This window comes from Hibiscus syriacus, unplaced genomic scaffold, assembly GCF_006381635.1.
Source record: "Hibiscus syriacus cultivar Baekdansim isolate YM2019G1 unplaced genomic scaffold, ASM638163v2 tig00000910_pilon, whole genome shotgun sequence".
Classification (NCBI taxonomy): Eukaryota; Viridiplantae; Streptophyta; class Magnoliopsida; order Malvales; family Malvaceae; genus Hibiscus; species Hibiscus syriacus.
Window position 1 is genome coordinate 810,652 of NW_024061831.1, and position 18,487 is coordinate 829,138.

An 18,487-nucleotide genomic window follows, 5' to 3' on the forward strand; every position below is an offset into this window, starting at 1 on the left:
GTGTAACGTCATCATCTACACCCCCATCTTTATGTATCATAGACCCTAGGTACTTGAAACAATCCTTTGAGGGGAGAACGTGTCCTTCGATGCATACTTCGACATCTTCATCGTTTTGGTTCCCACTGAAGTTTGAACATAAATACTCTGTCTTTTCAATATTGATCCTTAGACCTTTTTCTTCCAAATCAGTATTCCAGGTAGCCAGTTTACTATTCAGCTCATTTTTTTCCCAGAAACTAGGACAATGTCGTCAGCGAAAAGTATACACCATGGAATACCTTCTGGTGTCGTACAATAGATGTAATCCATAATCAAGGCGAAGATGTAAGGGCTAAGAGTCGACCCCTGGTGGAGTCCGATTTCTACCGGGAATGCCTCGGTGTCGCCAACTATAGTCCTGACGTAAGTAGTAGATCTACAGTACATATCACGAATTGCCCGTATATAAGCAGTTGGGATGCGTCTCTTTTCCAAGGTCTTCTAGATCGTATCGCGGGGTACGCTATCATACGCCTTCTCAAGGTCAATGAAAGCCATGTGAAGATCTCTATTTTTTTCCCTATATTTCTCCATAAGCCGTCGAAGTAAATGAATCGCCTCCGTAGTAGACCTGCCTGGCATAAAGCCAAATTGGTTTTCCGAAACTCTAGTAACCTGTCTCAACCTAGCCTCTATCACCCTTTCCCATAGCTTCATGGTATGACTGAGTAGTTTAATACCTCTGTAGTATTCACGTATACATTATAAAATTATTTTAATTTTATATGGCGCGTAAATGAGTAAAAACAAAAGGATGAATTAATTCACATCAATCGCGTATTTGAATCAGTAATTGTTGAGTTAATCGATCGATGAAATTGGCCAAGAGGGGGGTGAATTGGCAATTAAAATTTTGGTGGAAGCTTTTGCAAAAAATTGAAAAGATTTGCACAACAATTTAGAGTGGTTCGACTTTCTCAACCAAAGTCTACGTCCACTACCTTAGCTATCCACACTAAGGATTTTCCAACAAATTCACTAATTTGTTCTTTCTTTTGAGGCCAAAGAGATAACCTTAAAACACCCTCAAGAATATACCCCAATTCTTGAGAACACTCTTTCTCAATGAGAAGATTACAAATTTGCAAACTTACAAAGAAATCCTCAGAAGGTAGATTGTTTGTACAATTATAGAATAGAGAAAAGAACACTAAAAATGAATACAATTGAGTACAAGTAGTGTTCTTGAAAGAAAAATGAATATTGAATGAAAAATAGGCTTGAAAAGCTCAAACTTGAGGTTTGATGCTTTCTCTTTGATTCTCTCTTGACTCTTGTTTCTTGTGTTTTCTTTTTATTAATCAATGGCTTCTAAGCTTGTTTAAATACACCTTCAAATGATTCTGAACGTTGGGGATGATTAGTGGAGTCAATCGTTTAAGTGTGAAAACAATTAATAAAATCAGTTGGGAGCGTCAGTGCATCGATGCATACCCAAGGTGCATCGGTGCATCAAGTGTAAAATTCAAATATTTTGACCGTTGGACCCTTAGTGCATCGGTGCACTAAAAGTGCATCGATGCATGAAATGCATTCGATCTTTCAAAACAGCCAGAGTGCATCGATGCATGGCTGGTGTATCGATGCATCAAATGCATTCGATGTTTTCATAAAACTCTGAGTGCATCGATGCATAGTATGTGCATCGATGCATGAAATGCATTCAATGTTCAATTTATTCCATGGTACATCAATGCATGGATTGGTGCATCGGTGCATCACTTTGAAAAATTGATTTTAGGCTTGATTTTGGTTCAAAATACTTTGTAAAAATTGTTTCAAAAATATATTAAGTATAAAACACAATTTACACATTTAGTAAGGTTTGAAATTGATCTTGAAGACTTGGAGTAATAATTTGATATTTGAGTAATTAAATCGAATATACTTTAGAAAATCATTTTTAAAATCTTAAAATTCATTTATACTTAGTTTGTTATATCGAAACATCAAAATATTTTCAACAATCTCCCCCTTTTTGATATAACAAAACATGTGTGTAATTTTAATATTTTCTTTAAAAATTGTTTTTTTTTTAAAATTAAGTTTGAAATTACTCCCCCTTACTTTAACACTTCTCCCCTTTAAAATTACTCCCCCTTACTTTAACACTTCTCCGCTTTAAAACATTTTAACACTTTAACATTTCTCCCCCTTTTTGTTAAATAAAAAAGACTTAGAAATCGATTTAAACAAGGTTTTGAAAAACATAGCCAATTGATATATATATATATAGCTTAAGCTGCTAAGATCAAAGATCAGAAGAGATATTAACCGTTAGTTTCATAATCAATATTCATAATCAAATGTGAAATGGCATAATTGGTCATAATGAACTAATATGATGCAAAAATTAAGAAACATTAAGCTCAAAATAATAAAGTTAAAATCAAACCAAATATATGTAAATATTAAGTTCAAAAATCCATAAAACAACAAATAAGTTAAAAAACATCCAACAACCATCAAATTTAAGCATCCAAAAACATCAAAATCAATCCAAGTTTGAAAAACCAAGAAAACATAACAAGGAAACAAATTCACTCCATCGGAGGATCGAGAGGAGGAGGATAATGAGCTCGAACTTCAAGAGTGAGAGCGTCCATACTTTCACTCATCTCCCGCTGAAACTCAGTAATCTGAGACTCCATGGAGGCAAACCTCAGATCAAACGACTCCAAGAAAGATAAAAAATAGGGTGGCCTTTGATCTTCTTGTCGTGCTGGTTCCGGTGCAGGCTCATTGTCTAGTACATGATCGTCGATATCTTGCATAAGTTGTTAAAACTCGAGATCATCGTCAGCAGCCAGTGCCGGAGGAGGAGGATCACGAGAAGAGCTAGGAGCATCTCGTGAAGAACTAGCTCCCAGGGTCGAAAAACCCAAAGAATGGTTTCCTCGTCTTGTTTCCAATCCACTTTCTTCAATGAGGTGAGATTGATTTGATTTTGGAGAGGGATATAATTGTCGAGAGAGTCGTTTAGACCGAGTTTGATAAAAAGGTTTACTAAGAAGACATCCATAAATCAATGTTTCGACATGTTTTGAAGGAACAATGTTTATGATGTCCACTAGTTGACTAAATATAATGTGGGGGAGATTTATTTTGATCTTATTCTTAATACAGTGCATCCACCATAAATCTTTAGTACAAAGAGTGGAGTACCTACCTCCGGATGGTCTAAACCACCAAGAGATCATCAAATGAAGAAAACAATCGTGATGAGATCGTAGAGTACTAACACTAGAGTTTGGAACATAGGGATATTCCATATTTTCATTCTCATTATATAACACATCATCATCTAACCCAAAATAGAAAGCTATAGTCTCGGGGTCAATATTAATATATTAGCCTAAAAGATAGGATCTAATGGTTATAGTCCCACATTGAGTTTGGTTTTGAATGCATATCGCATTGGCGTAGAAGATGCGGACTAACTGTTGATAGACGATAGGTTTGAGGTGAAATAATTTATCAAACTTCCAAGTTTTAAGAATCGGAAGGTATTCGAAGTCAATATCAATCATGGCTTGAAGAGAACGAATACACTCTTCCCAGATTCTATAGGATTGGAAAGAATTTCTGTACCTAGAGTATAATTCGTCTCTACGACGTTCAAACATATCAAAACAGGATCCTATTAGACTATTAGGTGGAAGAGGAACGGGATTTGGAGGTTGGTTTGAACGAGAACGACTCAATGACGTTCTAGGGCGTTTGGGATTAAACATGGTTTAGGAATCGAAAAAAGGAATATAACCTGCAAATTGAAACACATGTATGCAATTTAATCAATCCCAAAACTCAATTGAGTCCTCAATAATTCAAGGTTCTCTAAATCAAATCCTAATTGGCAAGGTTTTGAAAACTATTTGAAAATAATTTTTGAAAAATCATAATATGTATATGAAAACAACATAATTAAATAAAAAACATCAAATTTAAAAATTAAATTCAGATTTTTGAATAAATTTTTTTATTTCAAAAATTCAAAAATTTATTGAAAATTTGTGAGTTTTTGATTAAATTAGTTGTAAAATCTAGTTTGTAATCATCAAACAATTAATGTCTGATATAATGTTCATCCTAGAACTAATTAAAAGTAGTCCTAAGATCAAGATTCAATAAAATAGGGGTTTTTAGAAAAATACCTTGAAAATTTTGGATTTTTTTAGAATGAGAAGTTGTGTTGCACGATTTGATGATAAGAGCAGGATAAGGAGTTGAAAAGCTCAAAGATTCCGATAAAAAAAACCAAGGTTTTGGAGCAATTTTGATAGTAAGGAGAAAGAGAGGAGCGGTGGCCAAGAGAGATTTTTAAGAGTGTTTTGAGAAAATGAGGAATAAATAGGGTTTTTATCCAAAAACCCGATGGATGTATCGATGCATGGCCTTGTGCATCGATGCACATTCAAGGCGTGCATCGGTGCACCTTCATGGTGTATAGATGCACATTCAAAGGGATGCATCGATGCACTGTTAAACTGTATCGACGCATGAAGCACAAAAATGAAAAAAAAATCCATTTTAAACACTCAAAAATGCTAAATTAATTAGCTCTAGTGGTATTGGCAACTCATATATTGAAAATTAATCATGTTCAATCAATCAAATTAATACTTAAACAACATTTGAACATAAAATTAATTTTCACCAAAGAACATAAACTCCTCATAACTAATAGCAATAAATGCAATCAAAAATTACTATTATAAGCATTTTTCATTTATTCTTAAAAATGTTAAAATTATTTTAAACACTAAGTGATGATAGGTCAGTTAAACCTAATTCTCTCATAAGTGTCCAAAATCTTTCTTTGTCTAAAGGTTTTGTAAAGATATCCGCTAATTGGTGCAAAGTATCAACAAATTCTAGAACTACATCTTCCTTAGTGACATGGTCTCTAATGAAGTGATGTCTAATTTCAATATGCTTGGTTCTAGAGTGTTGGATGGGATTTTTAGTGAGACAAATAGCACTAGTATTGTCACACTTGATAGGAATGGTACATACTTCAATTCCATAATCAAAATGTTGTTGTTTCATCCATAAAACTTGTGCACAACAACTACCGGCTGAAATGTATTCCGCTTCAGTGGTAGATAATGCAACACAATTTTGTTTCTTCGAAAACCAAGAAATCAACATATTTCCAAGGAATTGGCAAGTACCGGAGGTGCTTTTCCTATCTAATTTGCATCCTCCATAATTCGCATCAGAGAAGGCATGCAAGCTAAAGCTAGAGTCTCTAGGATACCAAAGTCCTAAACTAGGAATGTCTTTTAGGTATCTAAAGATCCTCTTAACAACTAGTAAATGTAGGGCATGATTGAAATCTAGCACATAAGCAAACACTAAACATAATGTCCGGTCTACTTGCAGTTAGATAAAGCAAAGAACCAATCATTAACCTATATAATTTAACATCCACACATATACCTCCTTCATCTATGTCAAGCTTTGTTGATGAGCTCATTGGAGTGTCATGCGGTTTCCCATTTTCCAGTCCAAACTTCTTGAGCACGTCTTTGACGTACTTAGCTTGATTGATGAAGATGCCATCTTTTCTTTGCTTGATTTGGAGTCCCAAGAAAAATGAGAGCTCCCCCATCATGCTCACCTCGAATTCACTTTGCATTAGTATTGAAAATTCTTGGCAAAGAATATCATTTGTAGAACCAAATATTATATCATCAACATAAATTTGAACTACTAATAAATCTTTACCTTTATGCTTTAAAAACAATGTAGTGTCAACCTTCCCTTTTGAAAAACCTTTTTCAATTAAAAAGTTTGACAATCTTTCATACCAAGCTCTAGGAGCTTGTTTTAAACCATAAAGCACTTTTGTCAATTTAAGAACATGATTTGGAAATTTTAAATCTTCAAAACTTGGAGGTTGTTCCACATACACTTCTTCCTTTATAAAACCATTTAAAAATGCATTTTTAACATCGATTTGGTATAATTTAAATTCATGAAAACATGCAAATGCTAATAACATTTTAATTGCTTCCATCCTAGCTACAGGAGCATATGTTTCATCATAGTCTATGCCCTCTTCTTGAGTATACCCTTGAGCAACAAGTCTAGCCTTGTTTCTCACTATATTACCATTTTCATCAAGCTTATTCCTAAATACCCATCTAGTACCTACAGTAGATTTATTACTAGGCCTTTCAACTAATGTTCATACTTTGCTTCTCTCAAATTGATTTAACTCTTCTTGCATAGCCATAATCCAATGTTCATCATTTAATGATTCTTTAATATTCTAAGGCTCTATGCATGAGATAAATGCAACATAATTACAAATATTTCTAAGAGAAGATCGATTTGTTACCCATTTGGATAGATCACCTATAATCTCACCATCCTTGATATAGTTGTATTCCCTTGGGAAAGATACTTCCCTTTCTTCAATGATTGGATTCTCGAGAGGATCTTGAGTTTCCTCATCTTTCGTTTCTTCCTTTGATAATGGTTCTCCAACTTCATATCCAACGTCATTTGTATTTATAACACCTACATCATCATTCAAACAATAATCCTTCCTCGGAAGGAGATTATCATCGAAAACAACATGTATAGACTCTTCTACAACCAAAGTTCTTTTATTAAATACTCGATAAGCTTTAGAATTTAAGGAATATCCTAGAAAAATTCTTTCATCACTTTTAGCATCAAATTTGCCAAGATTGTCTTTACCGTTTTTTAAAACAAAACATTTACATCCAAAAGGATGAAAATAGCTAATTGTTGAAAACATTTTGATATTTCGATATAACAAATTAAGATAAATGTATTTTAAGATTTTCCAAAAAGATTTTCTAAGTATATTCGATATAATTATTTTAATATAAAAATATTACTCTAAATCTTTCAAATGTCATTTTTAATCCTTACTCAAGTGTAAAATTAAGTTTTAAACTTAAAATAATTTCAAAACAGTTTTACAAAATATTTCGAACCATTTCAAAGCCAAAAATTCCAGATTGCTCAGAGAGAACCGATTTCCCCCCAAGGGGGTACCGATTCCCCCCTGAATGGTTTGGCTCCGAGAAAAACAGAATGCTCAGAGGGAAACAATTCCCCTAAGGGGTATCGATTCCCCCTGTTCAACGGTCAAAATATTTGAATTTTACACTTAGGGAATCGATTCCCTATGAGGGGGTACCGATTCCCCCCACACTCCAAGCAGAAATATTAATTGTTTTCACACTTAAACGGCTCCAATAACTTCATTAATGATCCCCAACATTCAGAAGTGATTCAAGGTGTATTTAAACAAGCTTAGAAGCCATTGATCAAAAACAAGAAACAACAATAAACTAGAATCAAAGAGAAAGCATCAAACCTCAAGTTTGAGCATTTTAAGCCTATTTTTCATTCAATATTCATTTTGCTTTCAAGAACACTACTTGTACTCAATTGTATTCATTTTTTAGTGTTCTTTTTTTTGTTCTAGAATTGTACAAACAATCTATCTTGTGAGGATTTCCTTGTACGTTTGCAAATTTGTAATATTCTCTTTGAGAAAGAGTGTTCTCAAGAATTGGGGTATATTCTTGAGGGTGTTGTAAGGTTATCTCTTTGGCTTCAAAAGAAAGAACAAATTAATGAATTTGTTGGAAAATCCTTAGTGTGGATAGCTAAGGTAGTGGACGTGGACTTTGATTGAGAAAGTCGAACCACTCTAAATCACTGTGCAATTACTTTCAATTTTCTACAAAAGCTTCCACAAAATTTTAATTGCCAATTCACCCCCTCTTGGCTAATTCCGTCGATCGATTAACTCAACAATTGGCATCAGATCTGGACTCATTTGAAGGTTTAACCGCCTCTTGAGTAGATTCGGGAAGAGTTACATCGATAATCAAAGTCATCAATGGCCTCCACCTCAAACGTCGACTCCGGTCTCGATTCAATTCCCGTCAACAAGCCTCTTTTCTTCAATGGAGCTAACTCTGCCTCTTGGCCAATTCTGTCGATCGATTAACTTAACAATTGGCATCAGATCTTGACTCATTTGAAGGTTTAACCGCCTCTTGAGTAGATCCGGGAAGAGTTACATCGATAATCAAAGTCATCAATGGCCTCCACCTCAAACGTCTACTCTGGTCTCGATTCGATTCCCGTCAACAAGCCTCCTTTCTTCAATGGAGCTAACTCTGCCTATTGGAAGAATAGGATGATGTATTTCATTCAAGCCAGTGACATGGGAGTATGGAATGTTGTAGAAGACAGATATATCAAACCTCTCACTCATCCAAGATTGTGGAGTGAAGGAGAGACAAGAATGTTCCAGCTCAACTCCAAAGCTATCCATATCATATTTTGTGCTCTTGGATCAGATGAATATAGAAGAGTTTCATCTTGTACAACCGCCAAATAAATATGGGATAAACTACAAGTCACTCATAAAGGCACCGACGAGGTAAAATAATCTAAAATTAGTCTTTTAACATATAGCTATGAAAATTTCAAGATGAAATCAAATGAAGATATCAAAGCTATGATGGATAGATTCTCAACTATTGTCAATGGTCTCAAATCATATGGAGAGATCATTCCTAACGAGAAGCTTGCGAGGAAGTTAGTTTACTAACTTCCAAAATCATGGCAATCCAAGAAGACAAAAATCATCGAGGCTAAGAACCTAAAGTCCTTAACTCTTGAAGAGCTAATCGATTCTCTCCTCACTCATGAAATGATGATTGAAGATGAGGTGGACCTCGATAAGATTGAAGAGACACCAAAGGAGAAGGAGAAGAAGAAAAACATTGGAGTTGCTCTCAAATCCACAAAAGATGAGAGTAATTCGGATAAAGATGACGATGACAAGGAAATGACATTGTTTGCCAAACGGTTCAGAAACATGATGAGACCTTACCAAGGAAGAAAATTCAAACGAAATGAAGGCCTCAAAAATGAACCAAAAGATAAGGACCCGATCATTTGCTATGAATGCAAAAAGCTGGGGCATGTCAAATATGATTGCCCATAATTGAAGAGAAAGGGTCAATCAAAGAATAAGCACAAGGCTCATGTGGCTACATGGAGCGATAAAGAAGGTTCTGATGAAGAGGAACAAGAAGTAGCAAACTTGTGCTTAATGGCATTCTGGGAAGATTCTAAGGTAATCTCTAACTCATCTGAATTTGAAGATTTATCTTATGATGAGCTATTAGAGGAATATAATGGGTTGGCTTCGGATTATGAGAAATTGTTTTTAAAATATAAAAATGATGTTTCAAAATTGAAAAATGAAAATAAACTCATATCCAAAACCAACAACGATCTTGAAAGTAAAATCAAAGATTTGCAAATCAAACTAGAAGAGTTTGAAAAGAAAATTCGGATTTGCAAAATTTACTTTCAAAGGTCAATGATGATCATCAAAAGAAAATTGATGATCTTAAAGCTTCTTTTGATAAAGTTAGAACAAAACGTTTTGAAAAGGAGAAAATTAAAAATCCAACTTTGTTAGAAAAAGTTTTAAAAACTACAATCATAAAGATCCCCAAAGAACCTCTAATGGAAAAATCATTAGAAGTATATGGGTTCCTAAAGGACTCATTACTACTAAAGATAAAGATATCCTACAGAAATGGATACTTAAGGGGACTAGGATTTTGGAAACTAATGAATATGGAACCAAAAGAATTTGGGTACCAAAAATTAGAAATTAATCTATGTTTGTAGGAAAAGGAGCATTGCTACAAGGCATGGGAAACAAATTCAAATTCATGGTACCTTGATAGTGGATACTCGAGACACATGACCGGGGACAAAAACCGGTTCATTGAGTTTAACGCCAAAAATGGAGGAGAAGTGACTTTTGGTGATAACTCAAAAGGTCACACTGAAGGTATAGGAACTATAGGTAATACCTCTTCCATACAAATTAAGAATGTTTTATATGTTAATGGATTAAAGCATAATCTTTTGAGTATTAGTCAATTATATGATAAAGGATTCAATGTCATGTTTGAAACCAATGGTTGTAAAGTTATTGACATAGCATCTAATCGAATTATGCTTGTTGGTCATAGAATAGGAAACATATATATGGTGCATTTAGACTCTATTGATATGACTAATTTATGCCTAGTTGCTAAGGATGAGCATGATAGTTGGTTATGGCATAGCAGACTAGGACATGCTAGTATGAGTGTTTTGCAATGGTTAATTCAAGGAGACTTGGTAAGAGGGTTGCCTAAACTTAAATTTGATAATGATAAAATATGTGATACTTGTGCTAAAGGAAAACAAAAGCGAGTTTCTTTTAAATCCATTAATGACGTATCAACTAGTAGAGTATTACAATTGATCCATATATATCTTTTTGGGCCAACTAGGACTACTAGCTTAGGTGGAAAACAATATGCATTTTGTCTTGGTAGATGATTATTCTAGATATACTTGGGTTCTATTCTTAAGTACTAAAGATAAAGCATTAGAAAAATTCATCACGTTTTCAAAAGTAATCCAAAACGAAAAAGATTACTCTATAACTAGTGTTAGGAGTGATCACAGAATTGAATTTGAAAATCTTGGATTTACTGAGTTTGGTAATTATAATGGTATTAGCCATAATTTTTCATCACCTAGAACCCCTCAACAAAATGGAGTTGTTGAGAGGAAAAATCGAACTTTAGAAGAAATAGCTAGAACCATGCTTTGTGAAAACAATTTGCCAAAATACTTTTAGACGGAAGCTACAAATACCGCTTGTTATGTTATAAATCGAGTAATGATTAGGCCTATTTTAAAGAAAACTCCATATGAACTTTTCAAAAATAAAAAGCCTAATATTAGTTATTTTCATCATTTTGGATGTAAGTGTTTTGTTTTAAACAACGGTAAAGACAATCTTGGCAAATTTGATGCTAAAAGTGATGAAGGAATTTTTCTGGGTTATTCCTTAAATTCTAAAGCTTATCGAGCATTTAATAAAATAACTTTAGTTGTAGAAGAGTCTATACATGTTGTTTTCGATGATAACCTCCTTCCGAGGAAGGATTCTTGTGTGAATAATGATGTAGGTGTTATAAATACAATTGACGTTAAACATGACATTGGAGAACCATCATCAAAGGAATAAAAAAAATGAGGAAACTCATGATCCTCTCGAGAATCCAACCATTGAAGAAAGTGAAGTCTCTTACCCAAGGGAATACAACTATGTCAAGGATGGTGAGATTATAGGTGATCCATCCAAAGGGGTAACAACTCGATCTTCTCTTAGAAATATTTGTAATTATGTTGCATTTATCTCATGCATAGAGCCTAAGAATATTAAAGAAGCATTAAATGATGAACATTGGATTATGGCTATGCAAGAAGAGTTAAATCAATTTGAGAGTAGTAAAGTTTGGACACTAGTTGAAAGTCCTAGTAATAAATCTACTGTAGGTACTAGATGGGTATTTAGGAATAAGCTTGATGAGAGTGGTAATATAGTAAGAAACAAGACTAGACTTGTTGCTCAAGAGTATACTTAAGAAGAGGGCATAGACTATGATGAAACATACGCTCCCGTAGCTAGGATGGAAGCAATTAGAATGTTATTAGCATTTTCATGTTTTCATGAATTTAAATTATATCAAATGGATGTTAAAAGTGCATTTTTAAATGGTTTTATTAAAGAAGAAGTGTATGTGGAACAACCTCTAGGTTTTGAAGATTCAAAATTTCTGGATCATGTTTTTAAATTAACAAAAGCTCTTTATGGTTTAAAACAAGCTCCTAGAGCTTGGTATAAAAGATTGTCAAACTTTTTAAATGAAAAAGGTTTTTCAAAAGGGAATGTTGACACTACATTGTTTTTAAAGCATAAAGGTAAAGATTTATTAGTAGTTCAAATTTATGTTGATGATATAATATTTGGTTATACTAATGATGTTCTTTGCCAAGAATTTTCTAAGCTAATGCAAAGTGAATTCGAGATGAGCATGATGGGGGAGCTCTCATTTTTCTTGGGACTCCAAATCAAGCAAAGAAAAGATGGAATCTTCATCAATCAAGCTATATACGTCAAAGATATGCTCAAAAAGCATGGACTGGAAAATGGGAAACCTCATGACACTCCAATGAGCTCTTCTACAAAGCTTGACTTGGATGAAGGAGATAAATGTGCGGATGTTAAATTATATAGGTCAATGATTGGTTCTTTGCTCTATCTAACTGCAAGCAGGCCGGACATTATGTTTAGTGTTTCCTTATGTGCTAGATTTCAATCATGCCCTAAGGAATCACATTTACTAGCTGTTAAGAGAATCTTTAGATACCTTAAGGACACTCCTAGTTTAGGCCTTTGGTATCCTAGAGACTCTAGCTTTAGCTTGCATGCCTTTTCTGATGCGGATTATGGAGGATGCAAATTAGATAGGAAAAGCACCTCTGATACTTGCCAATTCCTTGGAAATATGTTGATTTCTTGGTTTTCAAAGAAACAAAATTGTGTTGCATTATCTACCAATGAAGCATAATATATTTCAGCCGGTAGTTGTTGTGCACAAGTTTTATGGATGAAACAACAACTTTTTGATTGGAATTGAAGTAGGTACCATTCCTATCAAGTGTGACAATACTAGTGCTATTTGTCTCACTTAAAATCCCATCTAACACTCTAGAACTAAGCACATTGAAATAAGACATCACTTAATTAGAGACCATGTCACTAAGGAAGATGTAGTTCTAGAATTTGTTGATACTTTGCATCAATTAGCAGATATTTTTACAAAGCCTTTAGACAAGGAACATTTTTGGACACTTAGGAGAGAATTAGGTTTAACTAACCTATCTTCACTTAGTGCTTAAAATTTTTTAGCACTTTTAAGAATAAATGAAAAATGCATATAATAGTAAATTTTTTTATTGCATTCATTGCTTTTAGTTAGGGGGAGTTTATGATTTTTGGTGAAAATTAACTTTATGTTCAAATAATTTTTAATGATAAATTTGATTGATTGAACATGATTAATTTTCAATATATACCACTAGAGAAAATTAATTTAGCATTTTTGAGTGTTTAAAAATCAGATTTTAGCATTTTAGTGCAGAGGGAATCGATACCCCCTTGAAGGGGAACCGATTCCCCTTTTGAAGGGGAATCGATTCCCCCCTGTAGGGGAATCGATACCCCCTTGGGGTTCTGTTTTTAACACGGGTATAAAATGCCAAACTCTCAAACCCTCTCTTCTCTCTTGCCACCGTTCCTCTCTATAATCTCTCCCTATCTCCATATTTCATCAAAACAACGTTTTTAATCGGAATTCTCTTATAATATCATCTCCTAAAGCTGTTGGAATCATCAAAATCGTACAAACTTCATATAATCTCACTCAAATACGAAAAGCTTCAAGGTATTTTTCTAAAACTTCTTTTTAATCAATTTTTGATTTTAGAACTAGTTTTAATTAGTTCTAGGTTGAACTTTAGATCAAGCATTGATTTTTTAGTGATTAGAAACTAGATTTTACAACTAATTTCATCAAAAACACAAGAATTTTCCAAAGTTCTTTGAAATTTTCGGGAAAAAAAACTGCTTTTCAAATTATTGTGTTTTGATTGAATTATGTTGTTGTTATGAAAACTATACATATATTGACTTTCAAAATCTTATTTTTAAATAGTTTTTTAAAACTTTGCCCATTAGGATTTGTTTAGAGAACCTTAAAATATTGAGGACTCAATTAAGTTTTGGGATTGATTACATTGCATACATGTGTTTTATAATTGTAGGTTATTATTCTATTCTGATTTTCTTAAACCATGTCAAATCCTAAACGTACTAGGTCTTCATCTAGTCGTTCAAACCAACAACCAAATCTACCTCCAAATCCTCCTCCTATTCTTGAAATTCCTATTCATAATCCTGTTGATCCTAATATGACTATCCAAAACTCGTGCTTCAATCAATGTGGTCCTAGAAATCATCATTTTTGGTATTATCAGTATTTTGACTCTTACAAAATTAGAGAAGAACGTATCCCATCTCTTCAAGTCATGATAGATATCAATTTTTGATATCTTCCTCTTTTACAAGAGTGGAAATTTGATAAACTTTGTGACCTTGAACCTATAGTTTACCATCAACTTGGTCGCATCTTCTATTCTAATGCCGTTTGTATTAAAAACCGAGCTCAAACCAAAACCATAGGAGTTCGTTCCTATCTCCTAGGACAATTCTTCCATCTTGACTCGACTTACATAGCCAATAAATTAGGATTAGATAATGATGGTATATCAAATGAAAAATAGATTTTAGGTTCTCGTTATAAAAGAAAGGATAATACGAGTGTCTTAGATCTTCATGATCATTTTCTTCATCTAATGATTTCTTGGTGGTTTTGACCATCCGGAGGTCGTTACTCAACTCTTAGAGCCTTGGATCTTTGGTAGTTACATTGTTTCCAAAACAATATTAAAATAAACCTACCTCAGATTATTTTTGCTGAAATTGTTGAAACTGTAAATCTTGTTCCTAATAAGAAACTCTGTTCATCTCTGGTTTACGGTTGCATTCTGAGTAATCTATTTTCTAAAACCGGGCTTAGAGTTGGTCTAGATGCCGTCTTTCATCTCAAAAATCAAATTAATCTTCTTTCCTTAACGAGAGCGGGATGGAAAAGAATAAAGAAAACGGTGAATGGGTTCGATCCTCTGAGGATACTCCGGGAGCTAGTTCTTCACAATCTCCACCAGAAGCTGACAACGATCTCGAGCTTCAATAATTAATGCAAGCTATTGACGAAGCCGACGATGAGCCGGAGCAGCACGAGGAACAAGCTCATCAAGAAGATCAAGTGCCTCCATATTTTCAATCATTTATGGAGACATTTGATTTCCGTTATGCATCCTTGGATTCTCGCTTCACTTCCATAGAATCTCATTTCTCAACTATGGAAGCTCAACAATTGGAAATTCTCCGGGATATGTGTGCAAACAATGAAGCAACCAACGCTCATATTAATGCACTCACTCATGAAATGGAAGCTATGCGAGCTCATTTCCCTCCTCCTGATCCTCCTACGGATTCTTGAACTTTGATCTTTGCTTTGCTTGTTTGGATTGAACTTGGATATTTGCATTATTGTTAAAACTTTTTGAATGTTTTTGGATTATTTTTACTTTGGTTGTTTATGAATGTTTGAACCTATACTTGATTTGAATTTTATGTTTCAGTTTAATGTTTATCAATTTTTAAATCATTATATATATATGACCAATTTCCATTGCATATTTATTTATGAATATTGATTATGGAACTAATGGCTAATGTTTCTCTTGATTGTGATCTTAGCAGCTTAAGCTATATATATATTTATCATCAATTGGATAAATGATTTCAAAACCTTGTTTAAAAAAACTTTTAAAAGTCTTTTTGATTTAACAAAAATGGAGAGAAATGTTAAAGTGTTTTAAAGGGGAGAAGTGTTAGAGTAAGGGGGAGTAATTTCAAAACTTGATTTCAAAATCTTAAAATGACTAAAATGTTTTGTTATATCAAAAAGGGGGAGATTGTTGAAAACATTTTAATATTTCGATATAACAAATTAAGATAAATGAATTTTAAGATTTTCCAAAAAGATTTTCTAAGTATATTCGATATAATTATTCGAATATCAAAATATTACTCCAAATCTTTCAAATGTCATTTTTAATCCTTACTCAAGTGTAAAATTAAGTTTTAAACTTAAAATAATTTCAAAAATATTTACAAAATATTTCGAACCATTTCAAAGCAAAAAATTACATATTGCTCAAAGGGAACCAATTCCCCCCCTAGGGGGTACCGATTCCCCCCTGAATGGTTTGGCTCCGAGAAAAACAGAATGCTCGGAGGGAGCCGATTCCCCTAAGGGGTATCGATTCCCCCCTGTTCAACGGTCAAAATATTTGAATTTTACACTTAGGGAATCGATTCCCTATGAGGGGGTACCGATTCCCCCCACGCTCCAAGCAGAAATATTAATTGTTTTCACACTTAAACGACTCCAATAACTTCATTAATGATCCCCAACGTTCAGAAGTGATTCAAGGTGTATTTAATCAAGCTTAGAAGCCATTGATAAAAAACAAGAAACAACAATCAACTAGAATCAAGAGAGAATCAAAGAGAAAGCATCAAACCTCAAGTTTGAGCATTTCAAGCCTATTTTTCATTCAATATTCATTTTGCTTTCAATAACACTACTTGTACTCAATTGTATTCTCTTTTTAGTGTTCTTTTCTTTGTTCTAGAATTGTGCAAACAATCTATCTTGTGAGGATTTCCTTGTAAGTTTGCAAATTTGTAATCTTCTCTTTGAGAAAGAGTGTTCTCAAGAATTGGGGTATATTCTTGAGGGAGTTGTAAGGTTATCTCTTTGGCCTCAAAAGAAAGAACAAATTAGTGAATTTGTTGGAAAATCCTTAGTGTGGATAGCTAAGGTAGTGGACATAGACTTTGATTGAGAAAGTCGAACCACTCTAAATCGCTGTGCAATTACTTCAATTTTCTGCAAAAGCTTCAATAAAATTTTAATTACCAATTCACCCCCCTCTTGGCCGATTCCGCGATCGATTAACTCAACACTAATGTTAGGCTTTTTATTTTTAAAAAGTTCATATGGAGTTTTCTTTAAAATAGGCCTAATCATTACTCGATTAATAACATAACAAGCGGTATTTGTGGCCTTCGCCCAAAAATATTTTGGCAAATTATTTTCACAAAGCATGGTTCTAGCCATTTCTTCTAAAGTTCGATTTTTCCTCTCAACAACTCCATTTGTTGAGGGGTTCTAGGTGCTGAAAAATTATGGCTAATGCCATTTGAATTAAAAATTTCAGTAAATCCAAGATTTTCAAATTCAGTTCCATGATCACTCATAACACTAGTTATAGAGTAACCTTTTTCGTTTTGGATTACTTTTGAAAACGTGATGAATTTTTCTAATGTTTCATCTTTAGTACTTAAGAATAGAACCCAAGTATATCTAGAATAGTTATCTACCAAGACAAATGCATATTGTTTTCCACCCAAGCTAGTAGTTCTAGATGACCCAAAAAGATCTAAGTGGATCAATTGTAATACTCTAATAGTTGATACATCGTTAATGGATTTAAAAGAAAGTCGCTTCTATTTTCCTTTAGCACAAGCATCACAAATTTTATCATTATCAAATTTTAGTTTAGGCAACCCTCGAACTAAATCACCTTGAATTAGCCGTTGCAAAACGCTTATACTAGCATGTCCTAGTCTCCTATGCCATAACCAACTATCATGCTCATCCTTAGCAACTAGGCATAAATTAGTCATATAAATAGAGTCTAAATGCACCATGTAAATGTTTCCTATTCTATGACCAACAAGCATAATCCGATTAGATGCAATGTCAATGACTTTACAACCATTAGTTTCAAACATGACATTGAATCCCTTATCACATAATTGACTATTACTCAAAAGATTATGCTTTAACCCATTCACATATAAAACATTTTTAATTTTTATGGAAGAGGTATTACCTATTGTACCTATACCTTCAATGTGACCTTTTGAATTATCACCAAAAGTCACTTCTCCTCCATTTTTGGCGTTAAGCTCTATTAACCGGCTTTTGTCCCCTGTAATGTGTCTTGAGAATCCACTATCAAGGTACCATGAGTTTGAATTTGTTTCCCGTGCCTTGTAGCAATGCTCCTTTTCCTACAAACATAGATTAATTTATAATTTTTGGTACCCAAATTCTTTTGGGTCCATATTCATTGGTTTTCAAAATCCTAGTCCCCTTAGGTATCCATTTGTGTAAGATATCCTTATCTTTAGTAGTAATGAGTCCTTTAGGAACCCATATACTTCTGACGATTTTTCCATTAGAGGTTCTTTGGGGACCTCTATGATTGTAGTTTTTAAAACTTTTTCTAACAAAGTTGGATTTTGAATTTTCTCTATTTTCAAAACGTTTTGTTCCAACTTTATCAAAAGAACCTTTAAGATCATCATTTTTCTTTTGATGATGATCATCATTGACCTTTGAAAGTAAATTCTGCAAATCTGAAATTTCGTTTTCAAACTCTTCTAGTTTGATTTGTAAATCTTTGATTTTACTTTTAAAATCATTGTTGGTCTTGGATATGAGCTTATTTTCATTTTTCAATTTTGAGACATAATTTTTATATTTTAAAAATAATTTCTCATAATACGAAGCCAACCCATTATATTCCTCTAATAACTCATCATAAGATAAATCGTCTAATTTAGATGAGTTAGAGGTTACCTTAGAATCTTCCCCGAATGCCATCAAGCACAAGTTTGCTACTTCTTGTTCCTCTTCATCGGAACCTTCTTTATCGCTCCATGTAGCCACATGAGCCTTGTGCTTATTCTTTGATTGACCTTTTCTCTTCAATTATGGGAAATCATATTTAACATGCCCTGGCTTTTTGCATT